Source organism: Pholcus phalangioides, unplaced genomic scaffold (assembly GCF_987345545.1).
Source record: "Pholcus phalangioides strain wild (caught in Gottingen) unplaced genomic scaffold, Ppha-v1.0 ptg000043l_1, whole genome shotgun sequence".
NCBI lineage: Eukaryota > Metazoa > Arthropoda > Arachnida > Araneae > Pholcidae > Pholcus > Pholcus phalangioides.
The window spans coordinates 3,903,423-3,922,189 of record NW_028301629.1 but is presented as its reverse complement, the minus strand read 5'-3'; the positions used below and the strand labels follow the sequence as shown (position 1 = coordinate 3,922,189).

The 18,767-nt window shown below is 40.1% G+C and overlaps 1 protein-coding gene across 1 annotated transcript in view; it reads right to left on the bottom strand.

The window, feature by feature from the left end:
* LOC149063807 (serine/threonine-protein kinase PLK1-like) overlaps positions 1-18,767 on the bottom strand; it is a 131,096-nt gene that overhangs the window by 48,435 nt on the left and 63,894 nt on the right. The gene's annotated exons all lie outside the window — the stretch shown is intronic.

The following is an 18,767-nucleotide window of genomic DNA, read 5'->3' as shown; positions in this document are numbered from 1 at the left end:
TTTTGTTCTCTTGGTCAAATGGCCTTTCCGAGTAAAAGGCCGCCCAGTACGTATGCGTGTGTCATACGTCATGACACGAGTATGAACTAGAGGCCTATATTATGCACACGAGATCCGCTTTTAAAGAGAAAAGTGATCGACACAATAGAAATAGAAGAAATTGCTTCAGGCCTTCTTTTTAAAAAATGACCATTTTAAATCTGGGCTCATTGTCGCGTATTCTAGGCTTTTCTGGTGTATCAAATATTACAAACATTATAAAAAAAAAGTTACGTGATAACGAGCTATAAGTGCCAACATCTATGTTAAGCCTTACTGAATGCAAGCCAAATTCAAGGCTTCTAGACCCACAGTTCCCATAACATCATTTTGCCCGGGGGCTCATGATGTTGAGACGGCCCTGCATAGAATCAGGCACGAGGAAAACTCGCTGAACTCTAAGGTGTGGCCAGTAGTCTTCAATCTTTCTCGAGTCGCGAGCATTGCCTATATGCCCATCATGAAACAAAGAGCACCTTTACGGCAACTTTGACACTCGCATGCCTGAAAATTTTTACAGAGTGTTTAATTGAAGCGTTTATGAAATTCTTGCGAGTACGAAATCAGATAAGGGCCCTTGTGCTTCGGGAGTGCTCGCTGGCAACAGGTTGAAGATGGCTGCCCTAGGTCTAATGATTAGGCCAGTGATTCTTAGACTTTTCCCAGCAGTGGTCCTTATTACCATTTATTCCATGATGGTATTGAAAAATATATACCAGCACGCTTTACCGACACACATATATACATCTAGGCATGCTTACTGAAAAAAAGAGGGCTTGAAACTAAACTTAAAGACAATACTAGAAGCGTTTGCTTGTTGCAACGCCCCTAAGAGCCGCGACTCATACTTTGAGCATCACTGCGTTATCCGCGGCACCCTCATGAAGAAAAAAAAAAGTGCTCTCAATACAGTATATCTGTTAAACCAGTGGTTCTCAAAGTGGGTGTCGCTAACCTTTGTCAAGGAAGCCGCAGTGAGGCATAACTATTCTATGTGGCTTGAATCACTGAACCTAGGGCAGTATTTCTTTACCGCTGTGGTCCCCGTCATCAGTCAAACAGGGCTGTGAATGATTTGACCAGTTTCATTTTTCCTTATTTATTTCCAATAAGTCGTGTGCAAGACTTTACCTTCCATTTACGAAAAGAAATCAACCGGGCCGTGGACTTCCAGTTGAGAGATACCTATCTGGGAAAATAACACAAACTAATATCAGCTAAACAAGAAAAAACACATTCGTCACATCAGATGGTGATGTGAAATACAGTCCATTGTCAATTTATCATGGACTACTTCCTGCCCATACCTTGGTAAACACCTACGTTCAAGTCCTCAAGATATTAAAAGCAACGATAGCCAAAACAGAAGCGGCAACGGAAAATGCCCAAGGACTCCACGACGGCCTGATTATGCCGTTTTCCAGCATCTTCCAAATGAAGCATTTACACCTGTTATCATCCCCGTTCAAAGTCATAAATATGCACGTCATGTACGTCGAAGGTCAATCATCTTATAGGGAGCAATATGGATAATACGCGCACATCATTTAATCCCGATTAAATCCGGCGACGAAGGTCAACTATTAACAATTATCTCGTTATCTCACAAGCGTATGGAATGATGACAACCATTAGACACGTTGCTACTTTCCTCGTCGAATTCATCGAGCTACTTTAAAAGAACAAAAAAAAAAAAGAACAGGAGGAATGATAATTACCTTATCTGATCTTAGTTGCATCAATTCGTATAGAGTTATAACACAACCATATTAAGAGAGTATCCGTCAATTACAAAGACAATAGACAATCCGAGGATAATCGAGATCAATACGCACACGCGACAGGCCATTCATTGACCTTCAGCACTTGAAATGTATCCCGAATCGATTCGATTATTATCCACTTTATAGCCACCGAGTCATATCCATCCGTAACAACAAATAGCGGAAAAAGATCTCCGCGAAGACAAAAGATTCATTAACTATAAGCCACTTAAGACGATACAGACAACAAGGAAAAGCACGAGGAAACTCGATAGAGCGTACGAATTGTCGTACTAAACGGAGGTCATCGGCACGGTACACATATATATATTTAAAAAAAAAACAATAAACGTGAAAACGACAAAACTGAACAACAGCCGCATTAACGGGCATCTCAAGACTATGTCGGATTATCCGCTTATAAGAAGGAGCGTGCTCAAAATACATATCACTACAAACACGCGTTGGCTTCTAAAAACACTTTCAGAACAAAAAGACACTAATAAAAGCGTCACAAGAACATAATATGATCGCATTCAAGTCCCTACGGTGAAAGTTCTTAAAAAAGGACTTAAGCGGTTTATTCAAATTTACACAGTAAAAAAATATTCAAATCACTTGAAAGCTATGCAAATTTCCAAAGCGATTGGAAGAGGTGTATTCACCTACATATTATGCACGTGTGCACAAAAAAAGTATTTATAGATAACATTTTTGCCTCAAACAATTATTAATTGTTGACAACACAGCTTAAATTTCCGATCACAAAGACTTCCCATCGAAGCTAAAATTCATACAGACTGCTTATGACATCTACTGATGTCCTTGAGGTTTCAGCTCAGTCCTTGTCAGAACATATTTCTCTTCTACATGCAATACAAGGGCGTAGCTGGCGGGGGGGGGGGGGGACTTGGGGGTCTGGTTCCCCCCCCCCCCGAAATGTGAGAAAATGACCGAAAAAAAGGAAAAAGATGGCCAAATTCATTGTTCTGTCACTTTGGTCCCCCCCCCCCGAACGAAATTTCTGGCTACGCCCCTGGGGGGGGGGGGCAATAGGATGGAGGACAAGGAAAGCTACACGAGATATCGATATTCTGATTTCTTTGGTCGTTAGGGTTGCCACAACTGTGGCCATAATTATTACAAAAAACCGCCAAGTTGGCGATGACCTTGAATCATGAGTTTTCTTTATTCAGAGATCTCTAGCCACTTCACGAACTGGTTGACCAAAGCCCGAATTTCGGACATTGGCCGGTTCAACTGGCCGATTTCAGGCTTTGACCGTAACATATACGATTTGCAGGTACTAACCCACTAGCACTCGTATGCTTAAAATGACCCATGAGAAGGGTGAAGACACGAATGGCAGGCCAACACAAACTTCAATGACAACCCCTCATTTAAATACATTTCATGGCTAATTGAAAAAAAAAACTCCTAAAGAACTATGGAATGAGTTCCGAGTTATTGGACTAGTTGAACAATGAGTCATTTGCCAGCAGGTGATTGTATCTAATACGTACGAGATATCCTACCAGTCATTATCATTATTTAGAGCATTATTCTTTCTATTTTTCGATACGAAAATATCGAATAATATTCCTTTTAGCTGCAGGGGATACAGATAATAAGATACGAGGGAACCAATATTGCTGATACGTGTCAAGGTCTGATTTTTCTTGAGACGGTAAACAAAAAATAATTAAGAATGAGACAATTAGGGGAATGCGTTTTCATACCGGTTATGACTCAATACCTTGAGTCATTTTGTTTCTCCCACCTCCATCATTGACTATCAGTCGATTGCATCGATTCGACTCGTATTCCCTGATATTGTCGACTCACTATGTTGGACACATAATGGGGCTCCGATTCCGAAAAATGCCGACATAACTTCTGAAAGGGAAAAAACCCATGTACAGTCAAACCTCGTTAGTGCGTCACCCGGTTAACACGTCACTCCGCTTAACAGGTCACTTTTTGGAAGTTCCCAATTGTCCTCAGACAGGAATTGGCACAGCTATGGCTTACTCGTTTAACGAGTCACTCCGCTTACTAAGTCATATTTTTGCTCTCCCAATAGTGACTCATTAACGAAGTTTGACTGTAACTACAAAATCTCTCCGATAAACCCAGGGCACTCACGTGTATGGAGAAGATACAGAACCAAGAAAAACTAGAACAAAGGTTCCCACTATTTGCTCCGCGGGGCAACTGAAAAGGGTAGTTTTTTCCTCTATCGGAAAATTCACCGACAACGATTCACCGCTAGGAAAATTCACCGACCATCAAAGACGAAAATTTCACTGAGAACAGTTCGACACAAGTTAGTGAACAAGGAATGACCGAGTCAGTAAATGATAGTAGTTTGTGAGTGAGCGAGTGACCTGGTTTCGTCTTTGATAGAATGAGCGACCAAATCAGGGAGCAACAGACTGAGTGACCTAGTTAGTGAGCGGAGCGAGTGAGTGACCAACTGATTGAGTGTATAACATAGTGAGCAACCCAGTGAGTTAATTATAGAATGAGTGACCCAGTGAGAGAATGACAAAGTGAGCGACCTAGTGAGTGACCTAGGAAGTAAGTGAACGATCTAGTGAGTAAGTTAGGGACCTAGTGATCCAGAGAGTAAATGAGCCACCTAGAGATCAAATGAGTGACTGGCCTACTGAGAGAATGATCGAGAAACGTAGCGAGCGACATTGTGAGTGACCTGTTCATATAATGAGCAATCTAGTGAGTGAGTGAGCGACAGAGGAAGCGATGGAATGAGCTACTTGGTGATTGACTGAGTTACCTGACCTGGTGGGTGAGTGAGCGAGGGCGAGCTAGCTCTAGTGACAGGCCGGTATCACTTATTCATTCACTCACTTGCTCACTCGATCATTCATTGACTCATGTGTAACTGATGTCGATGAACTTTCCATTCGGTGAATCTTTCTGGCGGTGAATTGTTGTCGGTGAATTTTCCGGACACTGCGGAAAATATAAAAATGGAAGGTTTAATTTATTGAATGAAGAGGCCTAAGGGGGGCCCCCGATATCGAATCTTATTCTAAAAAGGGCTCCCTTGGCTCAAAAAAGGTTGGAAACCAGAATTATAACAACGAAACGAGTAACTGTGACAGTGGTTCTCAAACTTTTCTCGCCCGCGGCCCTCTTGAATGGTCTAACAAAGAACCACCTCGAAGCACCAAAAAGGCACACATTAACATCGCTAGCTCGCGGCGACGCTCCCACGAGCCACGACGTACACTTTGCGAACTGTTCCTAGAAAAATTACTATCACCGCTTTAAAGGGTACAATTTTCTTTTCCGTTTCCGCGTTAGGAGACAGGTTCCATTTAATCCATGTTTTCCAATAGGTATTTTGGAGTTGAAATCACGGACTTCACTCCCGTGATTTCAACAAATTTTACGATTTTTTTCGTTAAAGACCCTCTTGAATTTTCCGCTTATTACAGGTTCCGTTAAAGACAAGTTTTTTACTGTATTATAAAAAATTCAGCGTTAACACCCATCAGTATATTTATAGGGTAAGAAATAATTTCGACAGCTGTACTGAAAGTGAATTATTGCAATCCTCGTCTTCCACGGGTTTACAGCCGATCCCGTTTATATTACGTTTATAAGTTCCCGCTTAGTACGACTTGTTTTCGTAATCCCAACTCCAACTAATTCTCATTAGGCATTTCCCGTTTGAAACGTTTTCTCCGCCTACAACGTCTTTTCCATGACGGGTTTTTTTTAAAAAGCGTTTTTAGCGGGATACACTGTATCTAATTTTCAATGAATTTAATTGATCAACATTCGTGTATTGTTTTTAATCGGAAATTATTGATATAAACTCTGGTATGAGTTTTGATTGAGAGCCACCCCCCCAAAAAAAAAAAGATACCCATAAATTGGCAAACTCAAAATGGGGAAAAAATTCGAATTAATATATTCATGTATTCATTCCACGAGATAAGCTACGAGTAAAATACCGCAGGCATCGAAGCAATCATTAGCACATGCACACATGAAATCGGGCTTCCACGTCCATCTAATGGCACCTTTTTCTGTTTTCCAAATTCACCTACTTATAACGGGATGGATGGTCACGTGATTTCCGACGGCCATTAATGCCTGAAACTAGTCCGCCTTTAAATACGTACATACACTCCATGCCAGAATAACTTCTGCGGAAAGGTCACCTCGAAAAGAAAAAAAAAAAAAAAAAAGCTAACGACCACGTGACTTCTACGTCTGCGTAACATTAGTCTCTTATTACGTAAACGGTAGGAAAGGTACTGAAGATGGGTGAGACGGCGAATACCTGAATCATGACATAGCGAATCCGGTCAATGGGGCCCCCCTCTTCACTCGACGGACGGGGCCCCCCCGCCAAACGTCGTCATCACTCTCTTCTTTCTCCTTCCGCTGGTGCCCCGCGGTTATTTCCCATGCTAAGGTTTGTATAGGTAAGAAGGTTTTCTTTCTGTACCTTCTACCCAAGGGGTCACAGGTCGCTTAGCCCCAGACTAGCTTTCTTGTTGGTTTTCGAGCCTTTGTACAGATCCGAATGGAATTTCGAAGGTGGGGCCCCATTTTTCTTTCTCTCCAATGTCAGTCTCCTCGAATAGACAAGGAGAGAGATGCGTATTCCAGGTATATAAACCGAAGGAAGGCTTTTGACCATAGCCCACGTGATTAGACAAGAAGCTGTAGGGATTTGGAACAACGGAGCTTGGATGCCGGACTCGTAAATGACGTCATTGTTAATCCAAGACGAAAACTGAAACAATCAATAAAACGAGTTATGAATACAGATTCGCGATCTTCGACACTATGCGCAAGTCCTGCGGTAATTTTCAGAAATATTTGGATGAATTCATCCACTAGCAACGGAGCCAGGGGGTGCTGTCGGTGCTCGAGCAACCACGTTAATTTAAAGTATGGTCCGAGCACCGACTGAATTGATTCAGAAATCAAAATTGCATACATAAAGATCAAGCACCCGACCTTCCAACCCGACTAAACTTCCAAACATTTCTGACGCCCCTCGGGATCATCAAGTAACTAACTCTTTTGGTCATTCACATGTTTGCACATACCCTAGGTTCCTCTTGTGGTCACTTACTGACCTGATTCCTCTTCTAGTAATTTCCCGGCTTGCAAATTCTGGCCACTCACATGCTCGAATTCTCTTTTGGTCGCTCACTGACATGTATCCCCTCCCTTTCTAGTCAGAGGAGGGTTTGTGGTTTTGTTGCTCTTCTCTCTTTCTACTCTGATTTTTCTAAACTATCAATTCTCAAATTTCCCGCCACTCCGAATTGGCAACCTTGGTTACAGCCTACTTAGCCATCCTGTAAATTTGCCTCTGGTTCTAGCCCGAGGAAGGGGGGTAGGGGTTTAGGGGGATCAATTCTTTTTACACTACAAAATTACTAGAGGGGAGGTCCTGGTTCTAGGATGTGGATGCCCCCCCCCCCCCCATGTAAGAGGTATGAAACTTTAAAATCAAAATTAGCTAGATCATTTCCCGAACCAAAACTCTGGAAGAAATAAATGCTCAATTTTTGTTTTTCAAGTAAGTTTTTTCGCCCCTTCACAAAACTTTTGCCTGACTTCTGCCAAATACAGTAGAGTACGATTATCCGAACACCGATCAACCGAAAGCGTTCCATTCGCTCTCGGTTAACCGCTTCTAAGCGGTACAATTTTTTTTCGGTGGATGATCGGTTATCCGAACAACCCCGGTCGTCTATTGTTTCAGATAATCGATACTCTACTGTACAGTAAAACCCCTCATAACAGACACTCTTCAGATGTGGTCAACCCCTCTCTTACGGCCAAATAATAATTTCCCTATGTATAATAAAAATGTTTTTCAGACCCCTGATTAACGGTCACTCCTCTTTTACGGACGAATTTTTTTTGTCGCACCGGTGCCAGCAAAAGAAAGAGATTTTACTGTATTTTACATTCTCTCTGACTTTCCAGGTCACCTGGAACCATGCAATTACATGCAAAACCCACATTGATCAGTAACACACTTAAGGTCAATTGATAGTACTAGGACCCGGAACGGTTCCTCTCGTGTTTTTTTAGCAGACTCATCTGGCTTCTGCATTGTGGTCATTAGATCTACGTCCACACCACTTCAGTTACCTGTTCAGCTTTGATCCGTAAGGCAAGCACGAATCCACAAATTCGAACGGTCAACTGAATCATCACGAGCTAACACCTCAGCTGGCACGCTTGTCTCGTGATTTATCACCCTCTTAACATCATTCTTGATCCCCTCGACGTTTCTCAGCCACCTCGTTGGGCATTTTGCCTGTTGTGGCGTTGTATTTGTTTTATAGAACATAACAATGTGGCACTATCTGAAGAATGCCCAATGTTTTTACTCTCAAGACATTGTTCGACGCGCCAATCAAACTCCATGCAAGTAGCTTCTTGAACTAACAGCGAACATTGGTTCGTTTTGTCACAGGGGTGCTCTTCCGAAGATGGTGCTGCGACTCAAACAAGTATTTAAAGACCACCCGAATCAAGGCTCAACTCATGCTTCAGATTCGTCATAACAGCATAAATCGTTAATGTGCCAATAGGAATGACCCGCTACTAATTTACCAAATACTATTAATGCTAATAGGCATGTTGAATTATGTATTTAGGCACGAAACGAAGAAACGTGAAAATTTCTCGTCGATATACTGCATATCCAAAGTCCCCTCATTAAGGTCAAACGGGCAGCTCACTTCACTTTCACACGATGCAATATTACACAAAATGAGGCGGGAAAAATATATTACACGAGGGTGTGGTTAACTTTCCAACGTGACCTTACAGCAACTCCCTTGAATTTGAAGCTTTTGATGCATTGCCCCATATCGTAATCATACCGTTTCACACACACACCGAACACAATTCTCATAGCTTAGCAAGTTGGCAATAATCAACACTTGTATTATCAATATCAATGGAAGCGCCATCTATACTAACATTTTTATCATTAACCACGAAAAGTTTCTCAATTTTCACCCATAATCACTAGTTTTTTTTTTTTTTTTTGCTGTTACTTATTATTGTAAAAATGACTGTAAATTTTAATATCACGTTTAAAATATTTTCATTTGACTGTCAAATTTTCTTCACGTTAGTCATGATGTGGTAAACATTAAAACCCTACCAGGAGAACTTCCTCAATTGTAACTTTACAATTGAAATATACCACTGAAAAATCACACATCATTCTCAGGGCTTTTTCCTCATAAGTTCGGTTCTGCGCAAAAACGTCTCGAGTGCACATAAAGTTGTCGGTTATGGAAGGAAAAAAAATGTCAGACGCCAGTAAAGTCAATTACAGCTGCACAAAATTGGCAAAGACAAAGTCGCCAATTTCAGCTAGAAGAAATGTCAAATTCACATGAAATTGAAGCAAGTATTCATAAAAAAAAAGTATATGTTCGACAAATATGCGAGATGAATATACAGTGAAATCTCTCTTTTTGCAGACATCAGCGGGGAAAAGAATTCGTCCGCAAAAGAGGAGTGATCGTTAATCAGGGAGTTGAAATGCACATATTTATCATGCAAGGGGAAATTATTTGGCAGTAAAAGTTACGCATTAAACAAATTATTAGTAATAGTTAATGCGTACTAATAAAGTTACGCATTAACTATTAAGACCGCATCTCATGGGTTTTACTGTACATGCATTCGAGTTGTCGCGTGTTGTTAACCCTTCAAACTAGGAACATCCCCATAAGACAAAAACAAGAAAATTATCGGCAGTAAAACGTCGCATCATACTCGTCAATTTTTAGGAAAAACATCATACTTCTGCGCAATTGGGCGTAATTTCTTGCCATACTTCATACATAACACAATAATCCACTCTTCAAGAGAAACAATAAGGGATTATCCACGAGTGAAGTGAACGCGCATGTGCGCAGGAATGAAACCGAAACCAACTGAACGCATGGGAAACAGGGCATTAAAAAAAATAAAAGATCGCTCTTTCGTCTTCCCCACCCCCCCGAAGCAAACTTCGAAATTACACTCACCAAAATAACAAGCAAAATATATATATGGACGCACGCAACTATTTATAGTTATCTATGGATTTCCATGGATTCTGTACTAGAAGAAAAAAATTCTAAAAACCTTCCGCTTTCACATTATTTTTTTACATATATGTCAAATTTTTGAAGAATTTCCAAAAAAAAACAACAAATATTTCAGACAAATGATAGGGAAATTCGAATAAAATAAGAGGAAAAAACAAAAATCCACGAACAAGTAAAACCAAAATTGCGGAAACATTCCATAAAGAAAGGACTCGAGCAAACGTCACTTAGAACCCGAGACGTGCTCTATTTACATATTTCAAGGAGGATTATCTAAACGAAAAGCATCGAAATAACTCAAGAGAAATTCTTGTAACACATATATCATGGTCATTCCCCCGCCCTGACATTAATTCGACTTGAAATTGCCCATCTTGAGTCAGATATAGTTTCGGATTATATTTGAAGATTATGCGTCATAATATAGATTATGCGTCAATCAAATTCCCGTTAAACAGTTCGGTTTGGATTCTAGATCACGCATTAAGACCCAGGCAATGGGAATACAGTAATAATCCGTAATGTGCGTACCATTTAGAGAAGAAACATAGTATGCAAGGTAGGCGTGTAAAGATACGTTGGCGTATTCAGCAGAGAAATTAGCATAACCAACGGTCGGATCGATCTCCAAAATTTTAAATATACTATTCAAAGAATACGCTCAATGATTCTGCTGTAAAAAGTTATAAATCGCCAGTAGAGGACGCTTCAAGCTAGTTTGTTATGGTATCAAGTCGAAATTTTATTTTGGGACAAGAGTCGAGCAAATTTTACCCACGAAAAAGTGCACCGATTACGAGGAATTATAGCCAACACCAAGTCAATTACTGTATATAATACTAATAAATCCATTTCAGTAAAACCTCTCCTTTGCGGATACCGGTGGGACAAAAAAAAAAAAATCGCCCGTAAAAGAGGGGTGCACTTCTTGATATCCCGTGTCCACGATCTCGATTTCCCGTATTTTTCGTGGAGAAATATGATCAACCTAGTGATAGGATTGATAATGGAAAAATGTGAATATACTCTTCAGAGGTTTGAAATGCGTACTTTTATTATACAAGGGGGAATCATTTGGCCGTAAACGAGGGGGTGGCCGTTAAGAGGGGTTTTACATTATAAATAATAATTAAAAATAAATCTTCGGGTTGAAAACTGCAGGAAGCTTTTAATAATGCGGATTACTTCATTCTAATCTTTCAAAACATTGTAGGGCAGAAGTTTTTAAATTGTTAACCTGGGTCGCAGGGGACTTTTGACATTGGTCGTAATAATTCATTTACAACCAGGTTATAAATCCTCTATCGCGACTGGTTTCAGGGCATCTTGATGACTTGGCAGAGATCTCGATATTTCTTATTTTTCTAAACATTAGTTTTTCCTTGAAATAGTATATTTCAATCGACTGCGACTTATGGTAGCCGTTTATTTGGCGATTTTTCAGCATATATTTAGCAATTATGGATTGCTAAATATATGCTGAATATATTAGCAATATATATTTTTAACCACTCGACTGTCAGCTCGCCGCCTGGCAGTCGAGTGGTTAGGGAACTAGCTTCTCACTGTGCGGGTCTGGGTTGGAATCCCGGTTCAGGCATGGATGTCTACTAACACTAACAAATTCCCTGGACGGATCATGCTGATTGCCCTTGGGAATACGTGAAGACCACGTTATTATTATTATTAATATAATTGATTATTTTCTTACAATTGGCATCTCGTTTTGTGATGCTTCTTGATATCCCGTGCCTAGATCTCGATTTCCCGTATTTTTCGTGGAGAAATATGGTCAACCTAGTGACAGCGATGGATAATGGAAAAATGTGAATATATTCTTACAAACGTGTTTCCAACTCGTGCGGTGTTGTTCTTGTCCACAATTATAGGGATTATTGATGGTCCCTCGAATATGAACCACAGAAGTAACGTATAACCTACACACAGCTGATCGGTTCTCTCGCGCACCTGGGCAAATAGTACACCATCATAGGCGTATGTATGTGAGAGATACGTGGAAACAATGAAATATGAACGACATCCGGGAAGAAACAATCAGCTGCTGTACGAATTCAGGGGAAACAACGGGCTCGAATCCCTGTTCGGATCGAACACGTGCGTCTGAACCAGTTTTTTTCCTAGAAAAAAAGATTCCCCCCCCCCCGTAATTGTCAAAGGGCGGCACGTGTGAAACTCGAAACATCATTGAGTTTATAAGGTTGCTCCTTTTTCATTCCATGGACCCATCATGAAAACAATCCTTGCAATAAGATACTTTTGTGGATTGTTGAGAGCAGCTGTTTATGGACCACACATGCCCGTCAAACCGAAAGATGCCCAGGCCACATCGCCATATGGCAATATCGGCTCATTGTCCTCACGGACTGGATTTTACCTCTCGCAATTTATTTATAAAATAAATACATTACAAAATACGCTATAATCATAACAAGTATAAAATCATAATCTAAGTATAAAATGAGTTGCAAGTTGTCATTAATCCTAGGACCACACATGCCCACTGATATACTCAGTACTCTCTAAAAATATAGTCGTCATGTACTGTGAAAGTCGGTTAAGCAGGATTCGCAGCAAAAACATTTTCATCATTTCCGCGACTAAAACTCAAAAACTTCACTGACTTTCCTCGACCAGAAACTCCTGAACAAAAAAATATGATTAAAATTCTTAACGAATTTCAGTTTTTCTCACTCCACAGAATTTGTCCCCAACTTTTATCAAATACTAGCTATAATACCCGGCGCTACCCGGGTTTTCTTCAATTACTGGAAGGATTGTAAAAGTGATAGACCATTATAAAGGCATATGCAATATGCATGTCTGAAACGCATTCCGAAAGGGATTGTTGAGGGCGAGAAACCATTGTTGCCCGACAGTTTTTTTTCGCCCAGCTCTGACAAACTTTTAAAAGAGTAAATCGTTCAATTCGGGTCCCGTTTGGTATATATGAAAAATTTGGTGACGATAGATCTAGAGTTGTAGATTTGTATGCAGAAAACACACACACAGAGAAAATCAATTATATATATGCATACACATAGATTTGAATATTTCCCTGAATCAAGTCAAATGCTTCATTTCATTTTCTCTGACTTACCAGGACCAGTTAGAGTTACAGAATCGGTCACGGACCCCGGTTCCCAGACTCATCAAAAAACCATTTTTGCTACTCTCGCGGACGAATCGTTGTAAGGCCGGGATTACACTATAAATAAAAACACTTGAAAATTCAACCAATAAGCGTATCGGTTACATTCTAGGCGAATGTATCCAATAGACTCATTGGTGGTTGTTCTTTTCAAATGTTTTGTAAAAGAATTTTTATAAAACTATTATAGTGTAATCCCAGCCAACACCGTGTCGGGTCAGTTATTTAACCACTTTTACGATCAAGGACGTAATATTGCGTCCAAACTCTAGTGGAGTAAATTCAAACAAGTTTTCTGTTTTCTGCTCACTCTCATTTCTTCCTCTCTTCATTTTTCCCCTTTTTTTCCTAACACGAGGTTAGTTTAGGACAAGGCTATCATAGTTATCACCGATTCGTCACTATTATTGACGTCCATTATTTTATTCGTCTATATTTTCGCCCAATAGAGATCATCCGAATTAGCTTGTAAGCGAAGAGTTCTAAGCTGAAGGTGCTTAAATGGCATAGAATAAGATTATTACGATCCGTTAAACTCAGTTCAAAAGATGCGCGGCCCTAAATTCCACAGAGCCCCCCAAAGAGGCTAAAATTTTCCAGGCAATAGGTCGATTGCTCTCGGATTCAAAAAAGTTACAAGTTTACCCTTTAGTTTTCTTGAGGACACTTTTCCAGCAATTTTTATAGATCACGCGAATAATGAATAGGAGTATGGTGAGAACTTATTTGAAATTAGACTTCGCGTTTTGTTGAAATGAAAAATATATCAGCACTGTACGAGTGACGAGTCACTCAAGACAGCATACGGCTATGTGTAACGCCACTGGAATAATCAGTATAGTCATTTCGTGAAAGAAAACAAGTGCGATTTTGTAGTCTCCGACTTTAAAGAATCTCGCCAAAAAGAGCAACAGGCCTACAACAGTACATTATTCAATCAATACGCTTCACTCATAGTTGAAAAAAACTGATGGCAGCACTACGCATAACAAGCATTACACAGTAGCAAACTTCACGTTAGGTTCACGACGCGTACACTCCAACATGTACCAATTCGTTAGAAATTCCGCAGAGGAATGTCGACGAGGTGCATGTGCGGTTTAGTAGTAGCAGCCTCCTTGCACTGCAAAATTAAATATTTTTTTTCAAGGTTTTTTCGTTCTCCTCGAAATTTGCTACCCTACCTAGTTCCAGCTCTGGAGGTTGGAGGTCATGCCATGTCGGTGACATTTAAGATGCGGTGTTCTCGTCACCAAAACTGTGATCTTGCGAGAAAGCTTTTGTGGATAATCGACTGTTTAATCTCAAACATAGCAAGAAAAAAAGAAAAACTAACGGGCACGGATCCGTGAATGCAAACGGCCAATTGTGCAACTTAACGACGACGAGGCGGAGATGACTTAGAAGCGTCACCACTGGTCATTAGAAGAGCCCGATTCTCTACTTTTTCGTGTGACTTCAGATCAAGGACAAACGCAGGTATATCATTATAAACCAAGGGTAGGTAGGCCAGAAACTGACGACCCCGGATGGCAATACGGTTAATAACAGAGCAGAGCTTGAACGTAGAGGGGGGTATACACATAACGGAACCATTAAGGCAATCTCAATGGCATTAAGACAACGATTTCGTCAAGCTCCTATTTTTTGTGTTTGTGGGGGGGTTGGCGTCTTCGCAAGCGTACAAAAAAAACATTACTTTGTGTGCGTGTGGGGGAATATACTATGTATCTTAGCACAAGTTTTTGCCAAGATGCAGAAGAAAATGGAAAAGTCATGCTCACATTAGTAAACAGCAGGACGAGAATCTGTGCTTTGAATTTGTCGGTGTTTATCTTACTGCCATCATACTACGTGCCCAATCTTTACGTCTAATTATGGCATTAAACCAAGGCTTGACAAATCATAGGCGCCAGTTCACCATAGTGACTGAAAACATTTTTTTACTGGCACTTAAAATTTTCTACAGTAGACGCTCACTTATCCGGCACATATCGGACCAGAGTTGTGTCGGATAATGGAAGGCAATTGGAAAAAAAAAACCAATAAAAAAAACTTCGGTGCACATACGCCTCATGCACAGGGCATCTGGGGCTTTTGCCCAAGGCCACATGATTTTGCGGCCTCAAATTTTAATGAACATGCAGCGTATTCAGTGACTGACTAAAAAACTTCGCACTTGGTCGCAGGGGACCCCAATATCTGCCCAGGGTCTTCTCAAAATCAAAATCTGGTCACGTACACGCAGTAACATCTCTTCCTATTACACATAAGAAGGGAACAAGCGTGAAAAATGCCGGATCACTGGACGGGTCGGAAAAGGCCAATTGTACTCTCTACAATGAGTCTATTGAATTTACTAGATGCAATTTTGAGGAATGTACAAATTTTTCACATTTATAATTGAAAAATTAATTTTTATTTAACAAATTATTTACTCTATTAAATTGTTATCAGAGGTCTACGAAAATGGAAATCGGGATCCCCCCATTATTTGGCACCTGTTTGTCTAAAATGTTTTATAGTCCATCCTATATATTCTGAAAGGTAGACCCTCTGATGAAAGACCGCAAAAAGTTATAAATTATAATAAGTTAAATAAGTTTTAGTTTATAATAGTTTATAATTAGTTTATAATATATTATAAGTTAAAAAATATTTAATATATATTTAAATATTTCAACTCAAAACTTGCAAGATCCTTCAAGTCATGGTCTAAAAATTCTACAGTGCGAAAAGGAACCTATGCATTGTTTTGTTGCACCGGGGGCATCGGCGAGAGCAAGTGGGGTGGGGGGGGGGTGGTTCTAATCCCCCGAAGTTGAGATTATAGTGTTATTTCGCAGGAAAAAACGTAAAAGCTTAATGTGTGATTAGAAGAAAGAAGAAAAAAAATTGAAATACCCCCTTGAGAAAATTCTGCGTACGCCTACGAGACTGGGGTAATATATTTTTCACCGAGATCGAGCTCTTTTTTTTTTTTGTCTCGTTCGAGCCCTCCTGAAGTGTTCAACTACAGCAATGAAACGGAGTGAGTAATGAAAACAAATTACCTCCAATTACTTCCTTCAATTAGCCAGGTGAAGTGTAATTGAATATTAGATTACCGTTAGGGAAGTTTTTCTGTTTCCAAACGGATGCCAACGGAAAAATCGCATCAAACAAAGGCGTGTCCATAACATTAATCCCAAAACTTCCATCATCTGATAGATTAATTTCTATCAGTAGATGGCCATTGCAACGAAATTCTTTTGTCTCCTCGGGTCGTCATTTTCCGAAACACATTGTTGAAAGTTTCTTCAAAGCATAACTATCCAATCCTTGTACACGAAAAAAATATACACGTTGATTGTTCTGAGAAGTAAAGAAATACATATATAACAAGCAATAGGTATTGTCGAGCAAATAGACATAGCTTGACTAGTGCGCTCAGAAGCCCTACCAGGGCTTTCCAAAAATGACCAGCAGTGTCTGTGGTAGGTGGTCGGCTGAAGTTGGTTTTCTGTGGTTCCCAACTTCGAGGCGCAAATGCGAGCCGATCTCCCCGTTAAAAAGTCTCGCCACAGAGAGCCAGTCCTACAAACAGTACAAATATTCAGTCACTACACATCACTCACTTCACTTCTGAGATATAGATGGCAGCACTGAAAAATCATACACAACACTAGATACGCACTCAGACTTTTAGGTACACACACTTACACTTCCGGCACAACTCACTAGGTAGTAAATTGCCTATGGCGACAGACCTGACTTGTGCTCGTTTTCAAAAAAAAAAAAAAAAAAAAGTGTCTGTCGTAATCGAATTTATAAGCGTTATAATTTCCAACGCTACGCAATTACTGTATCCAACAGATACACAAGCTTAAATGTCGTACAGAATATCATTGGTTCCCAACCCGATGTCCACTGGGATCCAGAGGCGTATTGAAAGATTTCTCGACAACAGCCCCTTTAACGTTTTGCCGCCCTTCTCCTATTCTAATTTGGATTTGCTGACCACAAATCAATTCTAGTTTTCCGCCCATTGTCGTCGAACTTGTTGCCCTCGGTCATAACGACACTTCATCGTTATAAACGAGTTTCACCGTCTATAGATGCCGAGTTGCAAAAAAATAATTTTTTTTTTTTTAGAAACCTATGGACATATATTCTGCACTTGAAACATACTATTGAAAAACACCAGCGTAATTCGACATCATTTTCACGCCAATGTAAAGTGATGATAATCGAGGTGCGTGGAATGGATTGTAATCACTCATTTCACAGGAATCGACACTCCCACATCATCATCGGTATCACGGAAAAAAGAAAAAAAGAATCTCATTTTTACATCAAGAAATTCACGCACGAAGCTCTCTTTCTCTATCCTCCAAATCGTTCAAAGTTCAGCCATTTTTTACACGCGAAACTTCCGCTGAGGCTCGCATAATATAGTCACGATTCCGAGATCTGTTCATTAGATAAGGTTTTTTCACTCTACAGGGACGATATTTCCAACTTCACTTTCATTTCACTTGCCAAACGATCAAGTAGAAATATCCCGTACACACAATCGACACGGAATAGAGTTCGCTGGGGTTGGGTCACAAGCAATTTCGAGGCTCCCTGGATTTATTTATACAGGGTGGCCATAGAATGACTTTCCCGATATACGAGCTCCTAGCAGCCACAAAAACCAACAAATTCGGGATATAGGCGTTTCCGAGCATGCACCCGAGAATGAGAAAAAGAAAAACAAAAAGCGAGAGCTAAAACGCTTACAGCAACAAAATTTGGAATAATTCAAATAGAAAAACTCACCTTTGCGCATTGCAAAACGATCGGCGCAGTAAAAAAAATATATAAATGGCATCAAAACGGTACCTGTTGCACCATAAACACCGATGCGGGAAGAAAGAATACCAAGGGCAAAATTATTTCGTGACCACACTGTATATAAAACAAACACGTATGGAAATCTTCAAATGTTTGGAGTCAATTTTTACGACGTAACTACGCGAAATAAAACACTGGATTAATTCAGGAGTAGGGGGAAATTAGCGGTTCTGGTGCACAATAGGCCTCCCCACGAGAACAATGGGTGCTCCCCTTTGCTGCCCACCTGCTCCCCTTTGCTCCCACGCGATAAGGGATGCTGCTGCCCCGCGATAAGAGAATGAGGGACACTAGATGGCGCTTTACTGTTTTTTTTTTCCTAAATTAAATTTTTTATTGGGGGTCATTATTAAATTAAAATTGTTTATGTCTAAGAGGGATCTTTCCTTCATTCCCACGAAGAGGACGGAAAACTTTTTTTTTTTTTCATTAGGGGTCGTTCTTAAATTAAATTTTTTATGTCACATCTTAAATTGCATCCCAAAATATCGGGTTGTTCTTAAATAAAATTTTTTTATGGCACACAACACTCCATCTTTCTTAAATTAAACTTTTTTTTTATGTCAGTTTTCCAGTCTCAACAATAACGTCACCCTCTGTATACCGGGGCTATGGGGCACTCAAAGTCACGTGATCAACTGTGTCCTACTTTTTTCATCCTAGAAAGCTAATGACGAAAATTAAAGTTTCCAACATCATTAAAATATCGCATGATGTCACATTAGGGATCGTTCTTAAATTATCGTTTTCTCCAACTTACTTTTTTTTTTTTCAAACAGGTTTGATGAGGGTTTA